The 21,687-nt window shown below is 37.5% G+C and overlaps 1 protein-coding gene and 1 pseudogene across 2 annotated transcripts in view; both read left to right on the plus strand.

Moving 5' to 3' along the window:
• Positions 1–21,687, plus strand: part of UNC13C (unc-13 homolog C) — a 500,819-nt gene that overhangs the window by 61,293 nt on the left and 417,839 nt on the right. The gene's annotated exons all lie outside the window — the stretch shown is intronic.
• Positions 5,647–6,128, plus strand: LOC121149265 (annotated as a pseudogene).

Below are 21,687 nucleotides of genomic sequence, written 5' to 3' on the forward strand. Positions count from 1 at the left end.
GTCTGGAGCTTCTCCTAGGTCTCTCATATTGGAATAGAATGCAAGATGTTGGGCCGGCCTTCACTGCTTCACCAGGTGTATTAGCAGAGAGCTAGATTGAAAGTAAAACAGCCATGACTTGAACTGGTGCCCATATGGGATGCTGGCACTGTACATGGAGGCTTAATCTTACTAATGCCAAGATGCCAGCACCACCAATGGAGAATATTTTTAAACTATGAAAGGATGTAGGTAGTTTTTTAAATAAAAATGTGTAGGATAAATTAAACAAATGATTTAATCAAGGTAATACTTGGGACAGAAAAAATAATTTAAATAATTTATCACAATGGAAGTACAGAGATTTTAGACAAGTAAAAATAAATATTAAATACAACCTTTGGGCCGGGCATGGTAATCAATGGTTAAAGTCCTCAACTTGCATGCATCGGGATCTCATATGGGTGCCAGTTCATATCCCCCTAGTTGCCACACGTCCTTGCCAGCTCCCTACTTGTGGCCTGGGAAAGCAGTAGAGTTTTACCCAAAGCCTTGGGACCCTGCACCCATGTGGGAGACCCGGAGGAATCTCCTGGCTCCTGGCTTTTGATCAGCAATGCCAACATTGTGGCCAATTGAGGAGTGAACCAGTGGATAGAAGATCTTTAGGTCTGTATCTTCTTGTCCCTGTATATCTACCTTTCCAATAAAAATAAATAAATCTTCCAAAAATATACATGGCTTAATACTAATTAATATTACAATATTACTAATAACATTTATTTATTTGAGAGGAAGAGAGAAAAAGGAGAGATGTAATATTTGCATATTCTCAATTGCTGGGACATGGTCTCTCATGAGGGTTAGAAGTAGTCAAGCACTTATTACCACCCAGGATCCTTAACAGGAAGTGCAATTAGTAGCCGAGGGAAGGGGCTGGAACAATAAATACATTTTTGCTGCCCAAAAAGTTAAAATGAAAATATTAATGACAAATATTGGTAGTGGAGCAGATCTCTGGAAGTACATATGCACTGCTAATTGGAATGTCAATTAGTTCTATCACTTTAGGAAAAATCTGGGTTCACTGACTACAGGGACCCTATGATTTGTAAGGTATAAAAGTGAATATGAAGTTTATGAAATGCAAAAATGTAGGAAAATGAGTGAACACTAGGAAGGAAGGAAGGAAATAAATAAATATTGTAGAAACATAGAGTGAGCTCCTAAAATCCTTTGGCTTTGAGTCCTACAGAGGCAGTCATAGGAGGAACCAAAGAATGTTGAGAATTTGGACTTTCAGCCTTTCTTCCCAAACTTTGGGAAAAGGGAAAATGCTGAAGATTGAGTTGATCACTAGTAGCACAAATAACCAATGGTATAATCAGTCATGTTTTTGCGATGAAGCCTCCATCAAAACCCTCAAGTACTGGATCTAGGGAGCTTCTGAATAGCCGAGTAGTATGTCCAGAAGGTGTCACATCCCAGAGCTTGGGAGATCTGCACCCTTTCCACCACACCCTGCCACATGCATACCTATTACAAGGCTGTTTATCTGTCTCATCTTACATTTGTGATATCATCTACAGTAAACTGCTAAATGTAAGCGTATGTTTTCCTGAGTTCTGTGAGGCATTGTAGAAAATCCAATCAGGCAGTCATGGGAATTCTAATATTCAGCTTGTGGGTCAGAAGTTGTGAAAATCTAAGCTTGCAGTTGGCATCTTGCGTAGTCTTGTAGCAAAGAATCTCCATCTGTGAGACCCAATGCTGCTTCCAGTAGAGGGCAGAAGGTTAGAATTGAATTAAAAGACATCCAGCTTTGTATTCCTAATATGAACTTAATTAAAAATCAGAGGAAGGACCATGAAGAACTAACTAATGAATGAGTAATATTTGAGATTGCAAAATAAGCAGAAAAGTACAGCAATAAGGCTGGTGTGTACATATTTCATATGTGCTATAGTTTCTAGGCACAAGTTAAGGGTTAGATGGACATTTTTAGACATTTTAGACTTAATAAAATTAAAATAAAGCTCACATTTCCCTAAATGTTTACAGTCAAAACATTTTACCTAAATTCCTCTTATGAATGCCATAGTGCAAGCAATATAAAACTGCTTTAAAAGTTGAAGAAATACCTTTTCAGAAATATATGTGAGGCATTATACTTTACGTTATCATCATGTAAATACTCAGGTTTTACAATGGTAGATCAAACTAACTCAAGGAGCTGTTACAGGCTATCATTTGTGTACCAGCTAGCTGTAGAAATCAGAAATAAAAAGTGTTATAATCTAATGGCCTTTTTTTTTTTTTTGCTGTACCAATAAAATGACCAAGTGCAATGACTTGATTTATTAAAATCATCTTAAAAAAAAAGACGTCCAGCTGATATGCACTGGAGACTGCTGCAAAGTGTGTTGACTGTTGGTTGGCAGAAATCTCCACACACACTGTGTTAGCCAAAGGTCACAGAAAGGAACAGAGGAAACTGAGTTCCTTATGACCTGGTAATTCTTCTAGATAGGCATAAGGACACTCATAACAAGAGCAAGAATTATCAAAATAATATTTTCAGTAGTTTCAAACTGGAAACAGATAAATTATGGAATGGGCATACCTCTATAGTGGTGGTATATAACTAGGTGACAACTTGGCTCCTTGATGTATATATGGAAATATTTAGAAAGGAACATTTTTGTCACGTTGAGTGGTGGCAGTGACACTAGAATCTGGTGGTAGAGGCCAAGTAAACTGCTTAATTTTCTGGAATGAACAGATTCTTATGATCTAACTAAGAGTTATCTGGACCAAAATACCCAGAATGCCAAAGTTGAGAGGCTTGTTTTGTTACAATGAAAATGAATGAACAAGTTATACTAAAATCATGGGTGATTTTTTTTTTAAGATATAGTTATTTTTATTTGAAAGGGAGCTTTGTAGAAAGAAGCTGAGTCACAGAAAAATTCTTCCATCTGCCAATTCACTCCCGAAATGAGTGCAGTGACTGGAGCTAAGCTGATCCGATCCGAAGCCAAGAGCTAGGAGCTTCCTCTGGGTCTCCCGAGTGGATGCAGGGCCCAAGGACCTCTGCTGCTCTCACAGGTCATAGCAGAGAGCTGGATTGAAAGTGGAACACCAGGGATACGAACCATACCCATATGGGATGTTGGTGCTTGGAGGTGGAAGATTAGCCTGTTGAGCCAGGGGTAGTGAATTTTACAAATGAAATTTTGAGGAGAAATACAGTCTCAGAAGTGTGTCTACTGTATGATTTCATTTATACGAATTCAGAAAACAACCTAATTTCAGGACTTAGAGATACGAGCTGATGTGGTAAAACTAAAAAGAAAAGCAAGGAAGTGATTAGTATAGAACTCGAGTGTTGTCACTTTGGGGGAAGTGGGAGACAATGAGAGACTTGGATGTAACAGAAGATGACTACAGTGGTGCTGGGAGTTTATGTGGATGCTCACTCTTAGAAATTTTGAGTTCTGTATTTTTTGCAATATATTTTTGTCTGCCTAATTAAAATGATTGAAAACGGTTCAAAATAAGACATAAAATATGGTGGATATCTGGAGAAACGTTTAGCTTTTCCTTTTTCCTTTTTTGTTTTAATTGGTCATCAGACGATGACACATTTGCAGAGGCTGAATGAAGAAAGTTGTATATATTGTAGTGGACATCCAAAAATGATAATTGCGAAAGAGATCTGTATCTAACTCTCTCTGAAATTGTGCTGCCTATCTTCTGAAAGTTGATCTGACTTATCAAGTTTTTTCTCAGCAAAATGATATTATCAAGAGTGCTAGAAATCTGAATGTAAGGGCCTGGAATGTGGTAGGTTTATGTGATTCTCCTCTAACAACAGAAGCGCCTGAGAGAGTTCTCCGTCATGGAGTTCGTTCTCCAGTCCCCTTCAGTGAAAGTTCCAAGGTGAAGCACGGCACACCATGAAATGTCTCATTTGTTAAAGGTTTGCAACAATTCCATTTGCAACTTTATTTTAAACTGGGAATAGATTTCATGTACTACATTTATATAATTTTTAGAAGATTGTAACTCCCAGATTCTATTCCTTCCTCTTTTCCACTGTTGCTCTGTGTTCCTTCCTTATCTTTCTTTTAGTTATTATAGTGAAATTGCTTCAGTACGCCACGGGTGCTGCTGATAGTTGTAGCGTGGTACTTGTAGTCCTGCGTTAGTACTTGTCAGTCACTGCAAGCTCTATTTTCCTCTTCTCCTCACAGTGTTAGTTGAATTTATCTGACACAGACAAGGGTCCTTTATCTCTTGCGATGCGTTTTCCCCTTATTATTTCCATTTTAAGAAAGCAGTAGAGGTTTTTAAGCCTGACTTTTTTTTTCTCCTGTGCTAAATGTTAGCTCTAACTCCTACACATGTATTTTTTTTTTTGTCAGTGTCTGCTATCCTTTTCTGAGAAGGACCAGAGTTCAATTTGGTATTTGTTTCTGAAAAATCAAAATCTTATAATTGGAGAGCCCTTGAGAGTCAGTGGTTCTTTGCTACATGTTCCGTTTCCATCAAATGCATGGTAGATGGGTTTCTGGCCTGTACTTGCTCTGATCAATCCTGGGGTCCATGGATTCATTATCTGACAGGATAGCTCTCTGATTTTACATTTATTTATTTTTTTCGCTCTGCCTTTTGTTTGCATTATAATGGGATAAATTTCATTTCCCTTTTTCTCAGCAATCAGCCTGTGCTAATTAGTGTGTAGGTTGATAAACATTTTTATAAGTCCTTAGCTGTGCAAACAGCCTTAAATTAGTGTGATGTGTATTATTATTACATGTAGAGTTTCTGTGACAAAATTTCCAGTTACCACTGAGAGATGCCCAGAGAACAGTTGCTTTAGGCAAGCCTTTCCTAACCCACAAAGCATACTTTTACAGATTAGCCCCTGTGTCTAAGATACTGAATTAAAAATGTGTGTGCTGGACTGAGCATTTGGTACTATGGTTAAAATGTCAGTTGGGGTGTCCCATGTTTGAGTCTCTGAATTTGAATCCTACTTCCGCTTCCAAAAATCCGTTCTCAAGCTCATGCACACCCTGGTGGTAGTGAGAGATGGCTCATGTACTTGGATGCTGCTACCCACACAGGAGACTGGGACCGAGCTCAGCTCTCCTAACTCCATCTGGTACAAATCCAGCTGTTGTGGACATTGGGAGGAGTAAGCGAGTGAATGAAAGGTAGAGCTTGTCTCTTTCCCACCCATCTCCTTGCACGATAAGGAAAATATGAAAATAAGGTGGAAATATCTTTAGGAATGTTTCACGTTATTTAAGGCCATTTTATCTCATTTCTACCTGACCCTTCTTGAACTGGAGGAATTATTAAGCACTTTTTTCAACAATCAGGGTACCTTAAAAGGTGGATAGAGAATAAAGCGAAAAAAAAATCAGTTTAGTTTGGTGCAAGAAATAGACCTCAGGCATGCAAGCAGTCTTCAAAAGGTGTATGAAAATTGCATCTTTTAGAATAAAATTGGGGCGGCGGGCAGCGGTGGGACGGGCGGCATTGCCAAGGTTCCAGAGGCTCCGTGTGCGATGGGCAGGCCGCGGTCTACCTCCGGCTCGGCAAGGGAGCGCTGATTCCTGCTCTGTCTCCTGCCTGGCTGCCTGACCCAGCCCTGCCATGACTTCAGCTTTGGAAGAGCTACAGAAAGATCTAGAAGATGTAAAGGTGTTACTGGAAAAGTCTACTAGGAAAAGAGCGTGTGATGCCCTTACAGCAGAAAAAGCCAAGATTGAGACCGACGTCAAGAACAAGATGCAGCAGAAGCCACAGGAGAAAGCAGAATCTCTGGACAGTGACAAGCCAGCTGCTCCCATCACAGCAGGATGCACAGTGAAGATCAGCAACTACGGATGAGATCAGCCGGATAAGTTTGTGAAAATCTACATTACACTAACTGGAGTTCACCAAGCTCCTCTGGAGAGTGTGCAGGTGCATTTCACAGAGAGGTCATTTGATCTTTTGGTGAAGAATCCCAGTGGCAAAAGTTACTCCATGATTGTGAGCAATCTGTTGGAAGTATTTCTGTGGAAGGCAGTTCACAAAAAGTCAAGACGGATACAGTTTTAATCTTTACAGACTTTACAGTTGATGAGCTGTGATGTGGAACTGCTGCGTCCAGTAAGGGAATATTGGTGAGCTGCATATAGAGATTCGACAGATAACTACTCGCACAGCCTTCCAAGTAAAGGCAACAAATTCTCCATTTCCTACTGGAGGGTTTATTCAAATAAAACATGCTTATTAAACATTTCCTGCAAAGATGTACCGTGGTTTTTCAGAAAGGGTTATATTGCATTCTCATGTAAAATCTGAAACGCCTAATGAGAATGCTACGTTACATGCATTTTTGTTAAGAGATAGAAAACATTTAATGACATCAGCTCCCACCAATGTCAGAAAATGCTGAGTAAAACCCGAACTTGCTGTTGGATCCTGTCCCCAGCTGAAGGAGTGCCGTGCTGTGTGCCACCACCATGCACCGACAGACCCAGCAGCCCGCTCCATACTTTGTATATCCATACAATGTTTGTGTATGGATATAAATTTGTTTATAAATCTAAACTTCATGAGACAAGCATCTTTGTGTGCATCTTAGCAAAATTCCATCTATTCCTGTGTCTAGTAAATTAGACTCTTATTTAAATAAAATAAATAAAATTGTGTGTGTGTGCTATAAATTCTGGTTAAACTGATTATTGTGAGGAAACATTAGAAGACTATCTTTAATAATGTTTAAAATGAGTATAGTCAAAATATAAAGCCAAGTGAAACAATGCAATTTTATTTACTTATACATTGCACACAATTTTTAAGAACTACCTTAAATGTTCTACAGGCATTATTAAAATGTATACATATGTAGTTGAGAAATTCAAAACGTTGCATGCGTTTATTTTTAAATACTGTTAAAAGGCCATTTTTTTTAATAAGACGGGCCATTTACCATGTTACCCCTTTCCTCCCATAATATCTTAGGGAAATATGTAATAAAAATGTTAAGCTTTCTCAGTCAGTCACTCAGTCCCTTCCATTTCACAGCTCGGATTTCCCAGGACCCGGACTTGGGCATCACTTCCCTTACTCTCTTGCCTGTGTGATTCACTTCCACTTTGAGACGGTAAATCTTCGGAAATACTGAATGGAGGCAGGACATATTTATCCCCCTGCAACACTTTCAGTGCACGTTGGTCAGAATGTTACTGCTGATGTAATTCTTAAAAAATAGACACATTTGAACTAACAGAAAGTTACACTGAATTATAAGAACTAATTCTTTGCTTCAAAGCACGACCACATTATTTTCGTTGTAGCCTGTTTTTATTGGTATTGTTTGAATGCGATCTTGACTACAAAGGAATTTATTCATGCTGCACTTTGTCTTTTATCAGAACACACTGCTTCCTTCTTCTGGACTGTTTTCTTAAGGTGAAAATAGACGTAGGAGTGAGGATCATAGGTGAAGAGATAAATGGATCCTCTAATTTCTAAGCATCTAGAGGATGGAAACAATGTTGTTTATTGTCAGAAATCAGATTGCAAGCAGTAAGTAGGAATTTAAGCTTTTTTATTTTTTTTTTTTTTGCTTTTACTTGCCTTATTTATTTCTCTTTCTTCCAGTATTGTGAGAACTAGGACTGTAGGGATATAGTTGAGGAAAAGAAGCACTTAATTTCCTGCTAGTGAAATGAAAAAGAGCTTGAGACTGACCTAACTTGTATTTAGGACTGATTAACTAAGGAGTAAAACTTCATTACAATTCCAGAAACTTTACATGGTCCTTGACAAATGCTAATCCTACTATAAGCGAAATAGTTATGTTTCTGAACACTGTGAGAGGTACTAATCTATCATTTTGCTATGTTTTATTTCCATTTCTGTCTTACCTCCTTCCTTCCTGTTCCTGCATTGACACATGGGACATGCCAGGTGTCTGATACTTGGACAAATCAGTTATCTTCTTTCTCCATGCGTGTAGATGGAGTTAATACCTAATTTGCATGACTCTTGTGTGCATTAAAGATGAGGAAGTCCTGGGAACAGAATGTCAGAACAAAGGAAGGATTCTCTAGACACAAGTCATTCTTTGAGTTTGTCAATGATTTTAATTTCTTCTCTTGCTTTAATAAAGGATCTGGGATGTCATAGCCTTAGTTAGGGTCTCTTGAGTTTGGGCTTGAGACACAAAAGTGGCACAAGAAACAAAATTTCAATTTTTTTCACATGCACATTTCAAACAGTAGTCCTTTTCACAAAGTGCTCTCTCCAAGGTTGGAGGAGATAGTGTGTGAGTAAGCATGTGTCATTGTGTGTGCATTTGTTACGTATTTGTGCAGAAGTTGAACTGAGTAAGAAGATAAGATCTTTCTGTAATCTTTTCTATTTCAAAATTTTCATTTAGTGTACTTAAAACATTTGCGTGAATGTTTCTAATCACTGTTTTCCCCCCTATGTAAATGCTTTTCTAAGTTGTTATTTGATTGGTTTCATAATTGCATTCAGAATGAGACATTGATTTCTATCATTTAGAGAGAACGTTTAGAACAGAAATCCCACGTATTATACAAATTCTATTTCAAGGATGTAAATGTGGCATCTTGTCCTCTTGTCCCCAAACAGCCTTGCTGTCATGAGACCAAGACAAGTAGTCATTGAACTTCCAAATGCACTGCTTCTGTCCTCGGTGCAATGTGTGAAGGAAAATGCAGGTCACATACGAGCTCTGACCTATATTACTGGGAAGGATTTTGGCATGACACAAACAGCCTGGGGCTCACATGTGTTTGCTTTGCTGATGTACAGAGTGTGACATTGGTTAGTTTCTTTTTCTGAGGACGTGCATTACTTGCACATGTCAGGTGATTGTTCTTTATTAGCCAAGAGGAATCGGCTCACTGAAAATCGAACTATTTCAGAATTGCTGGGGATGGATGTATTCTGTAGGGTCGATCTCTTGGGGGCATTTTAGGCCATGCCGAAGGGCTTCTTCAGGTTCTTTTTGAGAACAGATGTTTCTGTTACAGAACTCCATTATTTCTGTAGAGAGCAAGAGTTTTGTCAGAATTGCTGAAAGATGAAAGACAAAAGCCCTGCCTACCCAGTAAGTGTCCTATTTAAGAAAAAAAATATTGTATACAAAATTTTTAATAAGCACACCTTTAAATGTGTTACATATTATTGCTAATAATTTTCAGAATGATCTAGTAAGTACCATCTGCAGTTTACTAAAGGTAGAACTAGAGAAATATAAGTGCCCGGCCACATTCATAAAGTCATAAAGTCAAGATTTGAATTCATACCTTCTGTCTCAAGTTCATGTTTTTAATTAATATTTAGTCACTAAGAAGTGTATTTACTGAAATGCCTGAGAATTTCAGACAAATAGGAATTATTTATTCCTGTTTTTCTGTCTGGATGTCAATATTCTATAGAAATGGAGAACGCCACAGCATTTGATGGATCTGTATGTTGACACTGTCAAAGTGGAAGTGCTAATGTTTGATTCAGCTGACTGAGATACAGCAGGTGCATCAGCTCTGACAAGCACCCATATGCTTTGTCTTTTTGTGACTGAGGATTCATGATGAGATTGGAACATGTTTGCAGGCATGTGATGTTGTTATAACTGAGGGACTCTAAAGTGGTTGATACCTGTGTGCAGAGGAGTGATAATGCTTTGGTGCTCACTTAGCACTGGCTCTGTAAACTCTAAAGCTCATCCTCAAGCCAGATTGTCTCTACAGTCATGGGCACCTCTCCTCACTGAATCTCCTCTGATTTTCCCTGGCTCAAGCTCAACTCACTGCTAGTGATCCAATCTCTGAACTTTACAGATTAGGATGTGCACATGTCCTTCCTGTATTTAGAACTATCTCTTTCCCCAGATTGCCTTATCTTGGTAGCTTTCTGCAGCTCTTCTTATTTCATAGTACTCAGTTTAACATATTTTTTTAAACACCAGCATTGTCCCTCAACCTCTTGAGCCCTCCCTGTGATGCTGGTGTCTCATATCCAAGCACCTGTTTGAATCCAGGCCACTCTGAGTCTGATCCAGCTCTCTGCTACTGTGCCTAGAAAAGCAGTGGAACATGGCCAAATGCTGCCAATGTGAGAGACATGAGTGGGTGGAGTTCCAGCCTCTTGATTTAGGTCTGACCATTATAGCTGTTTGGGGAGTGAACAATCAGATTGAAAGTCTGTCTGCCTGCCTCTGTCTGACTTTCTAATGAAATAACCAACAAACAAAACCCAATCTGCATAGTTTTTCCACCCTGTAGAACATTAATGTATCTTTTTCCCCAATATTGTTTCTAGTTATTCTTCTGGATGGGTGTTAGAGTCATTTCATAGGTTTTAATTTATCAGTTGAAAATTATATTGGAGCTGTTGTACATTTGTAGATATATCTGCAAGAGTTGATATGTTTACAATGATGAGTGCTCTCATTTCTACTATTGTATATTTTTATATTACCCCAAGGTGTATTTTCTAGCACTAAGGATTTTTGTTTGTTTTGACTATAGTTCCTCTATAAATTATGGATTATATATTTTTATTCCTCCAGATAAGGTATTTTTCAGTATCTTTTCTAACTGGACATTGCTAGTAGGAAAGCTGTCAATGTCTCTATTTATGCTACCATGGTCTTCTTTCAGAAAATTTTTATTAGCTCATATAGTTTTTCAGTTGATTGATTTTTAGGAGGTTTTGCTTTATTGAGCTTTTGTTTCACAGTGCTTAAAATTTTCTTTTGGCTATATTTCTATCACAAGTATTTTCCTGTTAAGATTTATTCCTTTATTTTTAGTGTTCTCATTGTTGATAAACTTTGTTTACCATGCATCAACCATTTTTATTTCCTTAGTGTTACATAAACACATTAAGAGAGTAAATCAAATATTTGATATCAATACTGACTTGTATTTGGATCTTACTAAACCTTGTAGACTAGAAAACTAAGACATGGGGCCCAGTGCGATAGTGTAGTGGCTAAAGTCCTCACCTTGCACACGCCGGGATCCCATGTGGGCGCTGGTTCTAATCCCGGCAGCCCCGCTTTCCATCCAGCTCCCTGCTTGTGTCCCGAGGAGGCAGTCGAGAACAGCCCAAAGCCTTGGGACCCTGCCACGACGTGGGAGACCCAGAAGAGCTCCTGGCTCCTGGCTTCGGATTGGCTCAGCTCCAGCCATTGCAGCCACTTGGGGAGTGAACCATGGGACGGAGGATCTTCCTCGCTGCCTCTACTCCTTTCTGTATATCTGCCTTTCCAATAAAAATAAATCATTCTTAAAAAAAAAAAAAATAAAACTAAGATATGAAATTCCCTTCTTAAGAGGGTTAATCAATCATGTTTTTTAAAGTTTCCTCAATAATTACAACCTTTGAGTCTTTACCTACTCCACTGTCAGGATATTAAATGCAAGTAAGCTTCTTCACTGAAGTTGTATCATTTAGGTGCTACTAGCTCAAATAATTCAAGAATGACAGGAATGATATTATGAAATCAAGTGTTTAGTGTTATTATTTTTTTGTGGAGATATTCCTGAATTTTGGGTTTAGTTTTGTGCTGATAATGCTACAAGACCTATTTATTCGATTACTTATAGTTCAGCTGGTATAATTTAAAAATTCATAAACATGATTAAGGTAATAGAAAATAATGTCTATGCATGATGCTAAGTCTTTACGTATATTCTACGCTTATCCTAAATGGTGCTGACACTACAGTTTTTAAATGGCACAGAGAAGATTTACTTACTAGCTAAAGGAAACGCATTTAGTGTTGGAGCAATGGTACAGAGCTGACATATCCTTCTTCTTAGTCACCAGGAACACAGTTTGTTGTTAATCAGTTACAAGTAACTGCAATATGTTTATATTAAAGATGTTGAAAAGTCTATTGAAAAGACACTCTTTTGAGTAATATATAAATGGATACAATAAATCATAAATGGAAGTATGTACAATTTGTTAAGGGAATATGAGAGCCTAGTTGCTTGTAACCTTGGCAGCATTTGCGTTTTTGTGTGGATTTTGCCCCTACCACATAGGAGATATCAACCATAAACAAGTCTGAAAGTTCTGATTACTCTGACATAAGTAGGGCAATTAATTTTGTTGTTGTTACTTAGGGATTATGTATCTGACAATTTCTTCAGATAAAGATGATGGCAAAACATAGGAAGAATCCTCTGGCTTTCAAGATGGACACACCCTATTTCCCTTGGGCCTCCTCCAATTCGTGTTGCACTCTGTCAGGTTCCTTAAGGTCCTTTCCTTATTTGCTACTTATCCTTTATTATTACTCCTACTGAAACTTAGGTTTATGCTGTAATTATTCATCCCTAAGGCTTTGTTTACAAGAAGCCACATAGAAATGTTTTTAAAATATGTCCATCTTGTCTGTTTTGAAAATACAAAGGCTGTTTCCAAATAAAACTTGTGTATCCTACTTATTCCTTATTGCTCAGATAAGACCATTTAGAGACTTATTTTATTTCTCTGGAGCTTTTAGTTTTGTGTATAGTTATGTAGATATGGCATAAACAGTTAGCCTGGTGTTTGCTTGGCATTATCTTGCCCCTAAAATTGTCCTTTGCTATTATGCAAAGGTGTAATTTGATCAGGAACAACTGATAAGCATAGATGAGAACATTTATCAAGCTGAATGTTAATGCTGTTGCATTTAAATAAGCTGTTTAATGAAGAAATATTTTATTGTTATTAGTTTATTTTTTTAATTTGTTAATGTGGGTAGTTAAATACCAAATGCAGTATATGGTGCTGCAGTGGCAACCCTAGCATGATGTAAGTGCTTTGAAAAGCTAAAATGTGATTCTTCCTGCTATAACAGCTGTGTGCTAGATCTTGTGTGACTGACTCTTGTTACTTTTAATTGTGTCTATTGGTTGATAATAGAGTTTCAATTCCTATGAGAAGTCCCATTCAGCCTCTGAATATGAAACATCTTCAAAGATTTATGTAAAATCCATGCTATGAAAAATTGTGCATGGACTTTGCTCTTTTTTTTATACTGAAAATAAACTTAACTTGATAAAACATTTAAACAGGATCTAGTTTGAGGAACTAAGAAGGACAAGGCACCAATTTGAAAAAAGAATTCCTATTTTGATAACATGAATTCTGCTGGAATAAAACCAAAAATGTTTTCAAATTTATGGTGAAGTTTAGATGGAAGAATGGTGAAATCACTGAGACTTTTTGAAAAGCTTATAGAGGCAATGCTTCAATGTAATTAGCTTACAAATGTATACTCATTCTGAGAAGAGACAGGACAATGCTGATAATGCCTTCAATGATAGAGTACCTACATCAGTTTTCAAGGGAAATATACCACTTGTCTATGTGCTAATTGAAGATGATGTGTGATTAATGGCAGAAAAATTATCTAATACTGCAAGCACCTATCTCTGTTTATTTACTTGGCATGATTCTGACCAAAAAAAAAAAAAAATCACAGGAGAAAATTATGCTTGATGAATGCAAAGTTGTTGTGTTTAGATGCATTGCAGACAAAATCAAAGTTTTCAATAGGACTTTGAAGGTTTTTTTTTAATGTAAAGGCAGATAAAACATGCTTTACGCTATAGTCCTAAAGAAAAGATAATCCAAGCAATGGGTAGCAGGAGGTGTAAGTTATTACATCTTGGCAGAAGCAAACTATTCAAGAAGAAACGTGATAACAAAAGGTTTTTGGAATTTCCAAGGCCTGTTAATTTTCAATGGGACCTAAGAACAATAACATTTGCCTCTTAGGAGAGTGTTTTCAGAAATTCAGGCTGAGTTTTAGCAGAAAAACACCAGGAATCTCCAGTCCTTTTTTACTTGGACAATGCTCCTGTTTGAATCTCTCAGTAAATAAGGGTCATTTTGTGAGTTTCAAGGGGAGAGTTATTAAACACTCATCACAGAGTTCTGATGTGGCTGTTTCTCCTTGTTTTGTATGCTTAAAACTCTTTCAAGGGCCCTATTTTTGTTTAGTTGACTATGTAAATAACATTGCATTGACATTCTCAGGATCCTCCATCCTCTGAGGATACACTAAATGGGTGGTGTACTGAATGTGATAGAGTGTATGCTAAAATCAAAATTTATCTCTATCTATCTATCTAACTATCTATCTAATCCATCTATTACTTCAATTCTTTTTCCCTTGAACTTTTCAAAGTCTTTTCATATATTATCCTGTCCAGGAGCAATGGGATAACACCTAAAATGTGAAAGCATAAACTGTAAATCATCCTGAAAGTCCTTCTTTCATAGTTCAAGATCTCATGAGAAAAATGAATGAGTAAATGATATTGTATATAACCACCACAGCAATTATCAGAATGCAGTCCTCAAGCTGCAGAGAACATAATTGACCTCCAGCCCCAACTGAAATGTTTGACATTTATTAGTGCATTTTCTGCTGAGGACACACTGCTCAAGGGCCATGCCCAGTAAGTGAGCAGAGCAGAGATGCAAAGACACACTTGTTTCTGGGTGACATGAAACTCCGGTGACAGTCAACTCAAGAACTCCCCAGAGGGCTTGCTAAACTTTGTTAGAAGCACACTGCTGTCCAAGACACTTCCATCCAAATATCTTTCCTCAAAACCCTCTCTCATGGGTGTCACAGTCAATTCTATATGGTAGTTTGATAGATTCTCCTGAATCTATCATTTTTCCCCCTTGTGGATGTTGAGTTTGATTGTGTAAATATAATGTGTTGGTCTTTCTCCATGTTCTCCATGTTTGGGGTTGTATTGTTTACAAACTTGTTTTTGTATTGAGAGAAAAGTGGCCAAAGCAGCTTTGACAGAAGGTTCTGCACCAAGCCAGAGGATCTGCAACACAAGGGGATCTCAAACCATCTTTGCTTTTGTGTTTCCCCCGCCTCTATCCTATTTTGGATCTTCTATCCTTAAAATTTGATGCCTACTCTTCCCCTCTTCTCCATTCCTCCACCCACAAAAGGAAACCCTACACATTTAACACATAAATTCTTGGGGGGTATCTCCACAGCTCTAAAGAATTCATGCCAAAATCCTAAAGAAAACCCCTCGTTCCCAACCACCTGAGTCAAGGCCGTTTCCTAATGTGTGATTCACATGCCAAAAATTTAAGACACTGATCTCTTTGGGCGAATCAAGCTTACTTCATTTGTATCCTAAAGAGGAGAAGCTACCGGGGACCTTCTGTGCAGAAAGTGGGGTTTGGAGAGCAAGAAGGGAACTATGAATGAATGTATTTCCAACTCACTCAGGAACTTTTATGCAGGTTCAAGAAACTTATGTCAAAATGGCTACAAGATTATTTGATAGGAGATGGACGAATGTAACTCCATGTTTACTGCTAGAAACCAAAGCTTTGTGTAAAATCTTGAATTTATGGGGAGGGAAGGTAGGAAAGCTTGTATGGTTTCAAGGTCTCCTCATTACTAACCTGCAGGAGACTAAGCCTCCTGGGATTGGGGGAATCCCATCCCTGGGGTTTGTGTATTTGAAGGTTGACTTTTTTTTTTTCCTGTATTGGATGATTTTTGCTCTGCTTGCAATTTTCTAATCACCTTGTAACACATATACTGACTTCCCCACCCCTCTCCTTTCCCTGTGAAAATAATATTGAGTAAATCAAGACTTATTGGTACTTACAAATTATATATATTATATATAAATATATTACATTATATATAAATATATAATGTTATATATAAATACATTTATATATAAATTATATATATATATTTCTTATAGCAAGTTAAGATAGTCTTACTGAACTAATTTTAAGGTCAACTGCTATGAATTAATGTGAATGGTTATGTCCTTCAACAGTGTGTATATTCATAGGTAAAACTTAGCAGTATTTTTTACCTTGTATTGCCCCTTGAAGCCTGTTGATAAAACCTGCTTCTGCCACCAGCTTATATGAAAACTTGAACAGATACCACTGACTTTCACGTTATTCTGAGATAATAAAAATGAACTTTTCACACTTTTCTAGAGAGTGTATCAATTCAAATGCTCACCTCCATTAAGAAATCAAACGATCTGTTGAAACTTAAAATTGTTCCTTCCCTTCATTTCTAGCATTTCTAACAAGTGTTTAAAGCTGTTACTTCTCTCTTCCATTGTGCTAATGCTATGACCCAATTACCAGTGAATGTGCCTATTATCCACATTTCTCTCAGCCCTGAATTGTCTATCTGAATAGCTCCAGCATTTTTTGATATCTAAATGTATTTCTGGCACATAAATGCATTCCAGTGGCCCTCTTGAACAATGTTTATGACAACCCAGACTTTCTCATAGGTATGGAATATTTGTGTTCCATACGAAGTGATCACAAATCCTTTGTTCAAAAATTCAGGAAGTTTGATTCCTCAACATGAGAGTCTCAGTGCAGAACACTGCCCGTCTCACACAGGAGGTTTCTAGTCTCTCTGCGTTTAGATCTCTCAGGTATTATACCTCTTGAATTACCAAAGATGTCAACCAATCTCAAAGTCAGTCTAAATCCATCTCAAATCTCTCTCTGTATACCAGTCCTTTTAAGATTTATTCCCTAAAGTGGGGAGAGAAGAAACCATGAAGTCTCTGTATCGTGGTGTGGAATAAGCAGGACTCTGATTCTGTGGCATTTGTCTTCAAAATCCGTCTGAACTCCAAGCCCTTTCCTTGTCACTCTTACCCTTTCTCAAAAGTTGAATGTATATTTCTGCCTCATATCTGTGACATTAAACTGGTGTTAAGTAACCAATTTTGCAATGTTAAGCAACACTCTGCTATTGTGGTTCCATTTCGTAAGGTAAGAAAAATGATCTATCCAGTAGTTACTAGTGAAAATATGGTCTGAGTACCAGTGACAGTGTCAGTCTAGAAACTGAGAGATGTACTGAATCCTAACCCACATCTTAAATCTACTGAATCATAATCTGAATATTTATTTTGTATGTGGCAGAAATGTATTCTGTCACAGTTGAGACACTAGCTGAGCACGTTCAGCTATACACAGCCCGTTTGGGCAATCTATTATAGCAGCAAATATGTATGCAGCACGTTGATTGGCCATAATTAGGCAAAGGACATATTCAAAAGATTCATGTTCTTGAACATAGCTTGAAAAAATAAACGTAATACAAATTATAAAATTGGGATGCTAAGAAAGTGATAGAATTCTGTAGAATTTTAGAGGAAGAAGAAGTTTGGGCTGGATATTAAGAAAAAAAGTGATTTGAATGGAGCCATCCATGCCATGTAGGAAGGAATTGGCTATGTGGAATGAAAAAAGTGGTCTTTTGGTGTAGAGGGATTAAAGTATAAACAATCAGTGTACTTTGCAGAGGGGAAAAATAGGCACAGGTACCAAGAGTAATTATTATTATTTTTTTTTTTTTTTGCAAGGAGACGGGTGGTCAAAAGCAGTAATGTAGAGTGCCTTAAAAAATATTTTAAGGGTTAGAGTGCTGAGTTATAGCTTGTGCTTTACTTAAAATGACATGTCTCTGGTAGCAGATGAAATAAAAGGTTTTCCTTTATCTTCAGCTGGACTGGTATAAAAATCTAATGACCTGAAACTTTGATATGACTCTGAAGTTAAATTCTGGCTCAAACAGAAAATATGAATCTATAAATAGGAAGTTGGATTGTGCTGTGTCAGGAATCCCAAGGCTGTTTATGTGCTCTTGTCTTTCTCATTTCTTTATTTGAAAGAAAAATAACCATTCATAGATGGAGAAGTATAGTCTTAAGTACTCCCAATGGGATTTGAAGAGAGACATGCCTTGGATACAGTATTTTGGAGAAGTGCCAGTTTTCTTTTGCCCTTGATAATGAAGCTTCTCTAATTGTCTGTAACACCACAGACAAATCTTCAGCCCCTTGCTTGCTTCAGTGTGGAATGGGCTGCTTCTGGCAGAGTTTATAAGGCAGGTAGAGTGGCTTTTAGGCATAGTCACATTATTATAATGCCCTCTTTAGAAACACTAATCTTACCAGTATCTGATGTTTAACATGGTCTGGCTCTTTCCTTTCTCTCCACCTTATTTCACACCCTTACATCCCAGATTCACTGTAGTCTGGTCTGCCAGGCTATGGACAGAATGAAGTATAAGATATAGGCCAAAAAATGTCCTCTGTTTTCCCATGTGCATGCATGTATATTCAAATGTTCTTTAATAACTAGGAGGAGGATGGGGAATGAATCCTGGATTCAGACCTCATGTCTCTGGAATGGCCCAACCTCCACTCTTTTCATCCCCACCCCATTCTGTCCCTCCACAAAATAAATTCCTTCCTAATTAAAAAAAATAAACAGTCCAAAGTATATATGATAAGTCAATAATTTCATTAATCTGAGTAAGGTAGATTATGAGGATAGAAGGAAAACTGCTTACCTGAAATACTTGAATCTAGTTCTCTACAGTCAAATATATTCACAGATCATTGTGAAGGCTTTTGAACTTTGATTATTCAAGGTACAGAAAAGAAAGAGCTTGTTCATTCTCTAAAGGCCTGCAAAGGCTGGAGCTGAAACTGGGAGCAGATTTCAATCCAGTCTTCCCACGTGGGCTACAGGAAGTCAGTTCCCTTTGCCATTCCTGATGCTCCCCAGGGTCCTCTATGGAGGGAGGTTGGGGTCAGATCTGAGTATCAGACACAGGTATATATATATATCAGTTTGAGACACTGGCATCTGAACTGATCCTTTAACTACAGGGTTAAATGCCTGCTCTTCCCTGTGTTATTTTTTAAAAGTCAGAGTTGAAAAGAACTCAGGAAACAATCTCTTTTTTCTCTGTATGCTCAAATTCCCATCATTCCTCTTCAGTGTTTACAGGTAGTGATAGCTTCATTACAGCATGATGTATAGCTAAATGTTTTTTGATCACCTGGTATGTATGAAGGCACTCCAAAAACTTCATAGAAAATATAATTAAAAAGATGATTATTTTAGTACAAAAATGTGAATGCCCTGCATAGTTTTTTCATAACTTGCATTTTTATGTGCTTTTTAAAGATAGCTCCTTTGCATGAATTTCAAAATTTGGGAAACCAAGATTAATCTTTCAAGCTTACCTACAAATTTTGTGAGTTACTTTTTAAAAGATTTTTAAGTTTATAAAAATTTTTTTTATTGGAAAGTTAGATACACAGAGAAGAGGAGAGAGATTGGGGAAGATCTTACATCTGATGATTCACTCCCCAAGTGGCTGCAACAGCTGGAGCTGAGTCAATCTGAAGGCATGAACCCTGAGCTTCTTCCCTGTCTCCTACATGGGTGCAGGGTCCCAAGGGTTTGGGCTGTCCTCAACTGCTTTCTTGGGCCACAGGCAGGGAGCTGGATGGGAAGCGGGGCCGCTGGGATTAGGACTGGTGCCCATGTGGGATCCTGGCAGGAGCAAGGTGAGGAGGACATTAGCCACTAGGCCACCATACTGGGCCCTGTGAATTACTTTCATATACATTTTCCTAAGATAGCCATTACCCTTCTCCCAAAGGAGCATACTTTACAAGGTCTTTGTTTCAGTATGCAAATTTTTCTTTACAGTTATAACCTTGTTTACCACATGCACTATTTCTTATTTCTTAGTTCGTTTTTTTTTTTTTTATCCCCATTCAACAATATCTCAGTCCTATTTTACTTTTTCTTTTTGGAGAGGTAGAGACACAGACATGCACACACACAGAGGGGTGATCAGGTGCAGGGAATTGTGATGAAAGAGAGAATGTGAGTGAATGAATAATGAATGTAGGACAGAGATGTTCCCAACATTGGTTAATTCTTCAGGGACCCCGAGGGTTGGACTGAGCTGAATCCGGGAGCTGGGAACTCAGAGGAACTTCCACAGCCTATTACTAGTTCTGCTGCTTCTGTTTTACTACTTCTGCTTTATTGTTTTATGATCTTATGGGTTATATGAGAACAGAGATGGTCCTCTGTTCTGTTTGTGACATGATAATTCCACCCCTTTCCTCCATTTTTATGGCCTGACATTAAAATAGTTTTAAAGGGAAAGAGCTGCTTTTGAAATAACTAAAATGGTGCTCATAATTCTCACCTTCAGACAAGTACTGAGTCTGTCAGCACTGCTGCTGTTACACTCCTGGCTTATTCTCTGCACTTACAGGTCTGTTCATCTGTAGAACCAAAGAAGAGAGTGTGAAAAACATCAGCATAATAAATCAATTTAAAAAGATTGAACCACTTGCTTCTTATTTAGTGCCTTTTGCATCACAAAGTTCTTGCAAGTATATCACTTTATAGAGGTTTACTGCATCTTGTATGAGCTATATAAAGTACAAAATTTGAAAGACTCGTAGAAAATTGCAATTTAGAGAATCATATTTCTGTCATAAATGCAGATAAAACAGGATTGTAGCTTGAAGTGTGATATCGTTTTTCCACATTTAATTGTAGACACACACATGTGCATTCACAGACACACTTTGACCAGGTTCTTCTTAATGTAATTACAAATTTTTAAGAGTTAAAGTCTTACCGTCTCACCCAAAGCCAACTCTAGTTCTTGGCACAGGTGAAAAATATTTTTCCAAGAAGAAGTCATACCTGTTAATAAGTAGAGGACATTTTCTACTTTACGAAATATAGTCTGATTAGACTTTATTTGTAAACATACCCAAGTCTTATCTACCTTTAGTATGCTCAAAACAAATTAAAATTAAGCTTATAGATGTCAAGGGGTATAAACAAAGCCATAACGTTTACATAAAAAAATGTTTCATTTGGATCCTAACTTAACCTTTGCCACTTGAAAAAATTGCAAGTTATCTGGACATAAAATTACCTTATACATAAAATATATAAAGAGTAATACAATACATACCTGTGCATCAACTACCAGTTGGACCAGATTTGTGGCATAGTAGATGCAGCTGCTGCCTGTGACACTAGCATCGCATGTGGATACTGGTTTGTATCCTGGCTCCTTCTCGTATGATCCAGTTCCCTGAAACTTGCCTGATCAAAGCAGTGAAAAATTGCTTAAATACATGGACCCAGCCACATCTATAGTAGATCCAGATGGAGTTCCATTCTCTTGGCTTCGGTTTTGCCCAGCACTCGCCATTCTGGCCATCTGGGTAGTAAACCAGCAGATGGAAGATTCTCTCTCTTTTCCTTCTCTCTCTCCCTCTCTTTCACTTCTCTTTCTGATTTTGAAATAACCATATAAATTTTTTAAAATAAATATTGCTAACAGGATTAAGCCCCATCTCTCTTGCATAGATTCTTCCGAGAAATATCTTATACAATTTCTGACATGTGTTGTAAGTTTTCTGTTCTCAATTTTTTTATACAGATAATGGACATACAAATACTGATTTTATTTGGTTGTTGAGAATATAGATGATTTAGCATTAATAAAACTGCTTGAAATGTATAGTGTGTTTTTCTTAGATGAAATCTTAAAATAATTTTTTTGAGAAATCACTGAATTTTGTGAGATATTCATCTGTCAAGATATATGTGTTTCTAATTTATTACTTTCCTCTACTTAAATTTATGTTGAAGTTTTATTCATAGTTTTCCTTATCTAAAATGATGTTGCTCAGAGCATTCTTGTACACCTTTCCTTATGAGGAGCATTCTTGAAAGAATGGAATTTCTCTGTCATGGCAAGGCACATCTTCACACTGC

This window comes from Ochotona curzoniae, unplaced genomic scaffold, assembly GCF_017591425.1.
Source record: "Ochotona curzoniae isolate NIBS_2020 unplaced genomic scaffold, NIBS_Ocur_1.0 scaffold_4701, whole genome shotgun sequence".
In the NCBI taxonomy this organism is placed as follows: Eukaryota; Metazoa; Chordata; class Mammalia; order Lagomorpha; family Ochotonidae; genus Ochotona; species Ochotona curzoniae.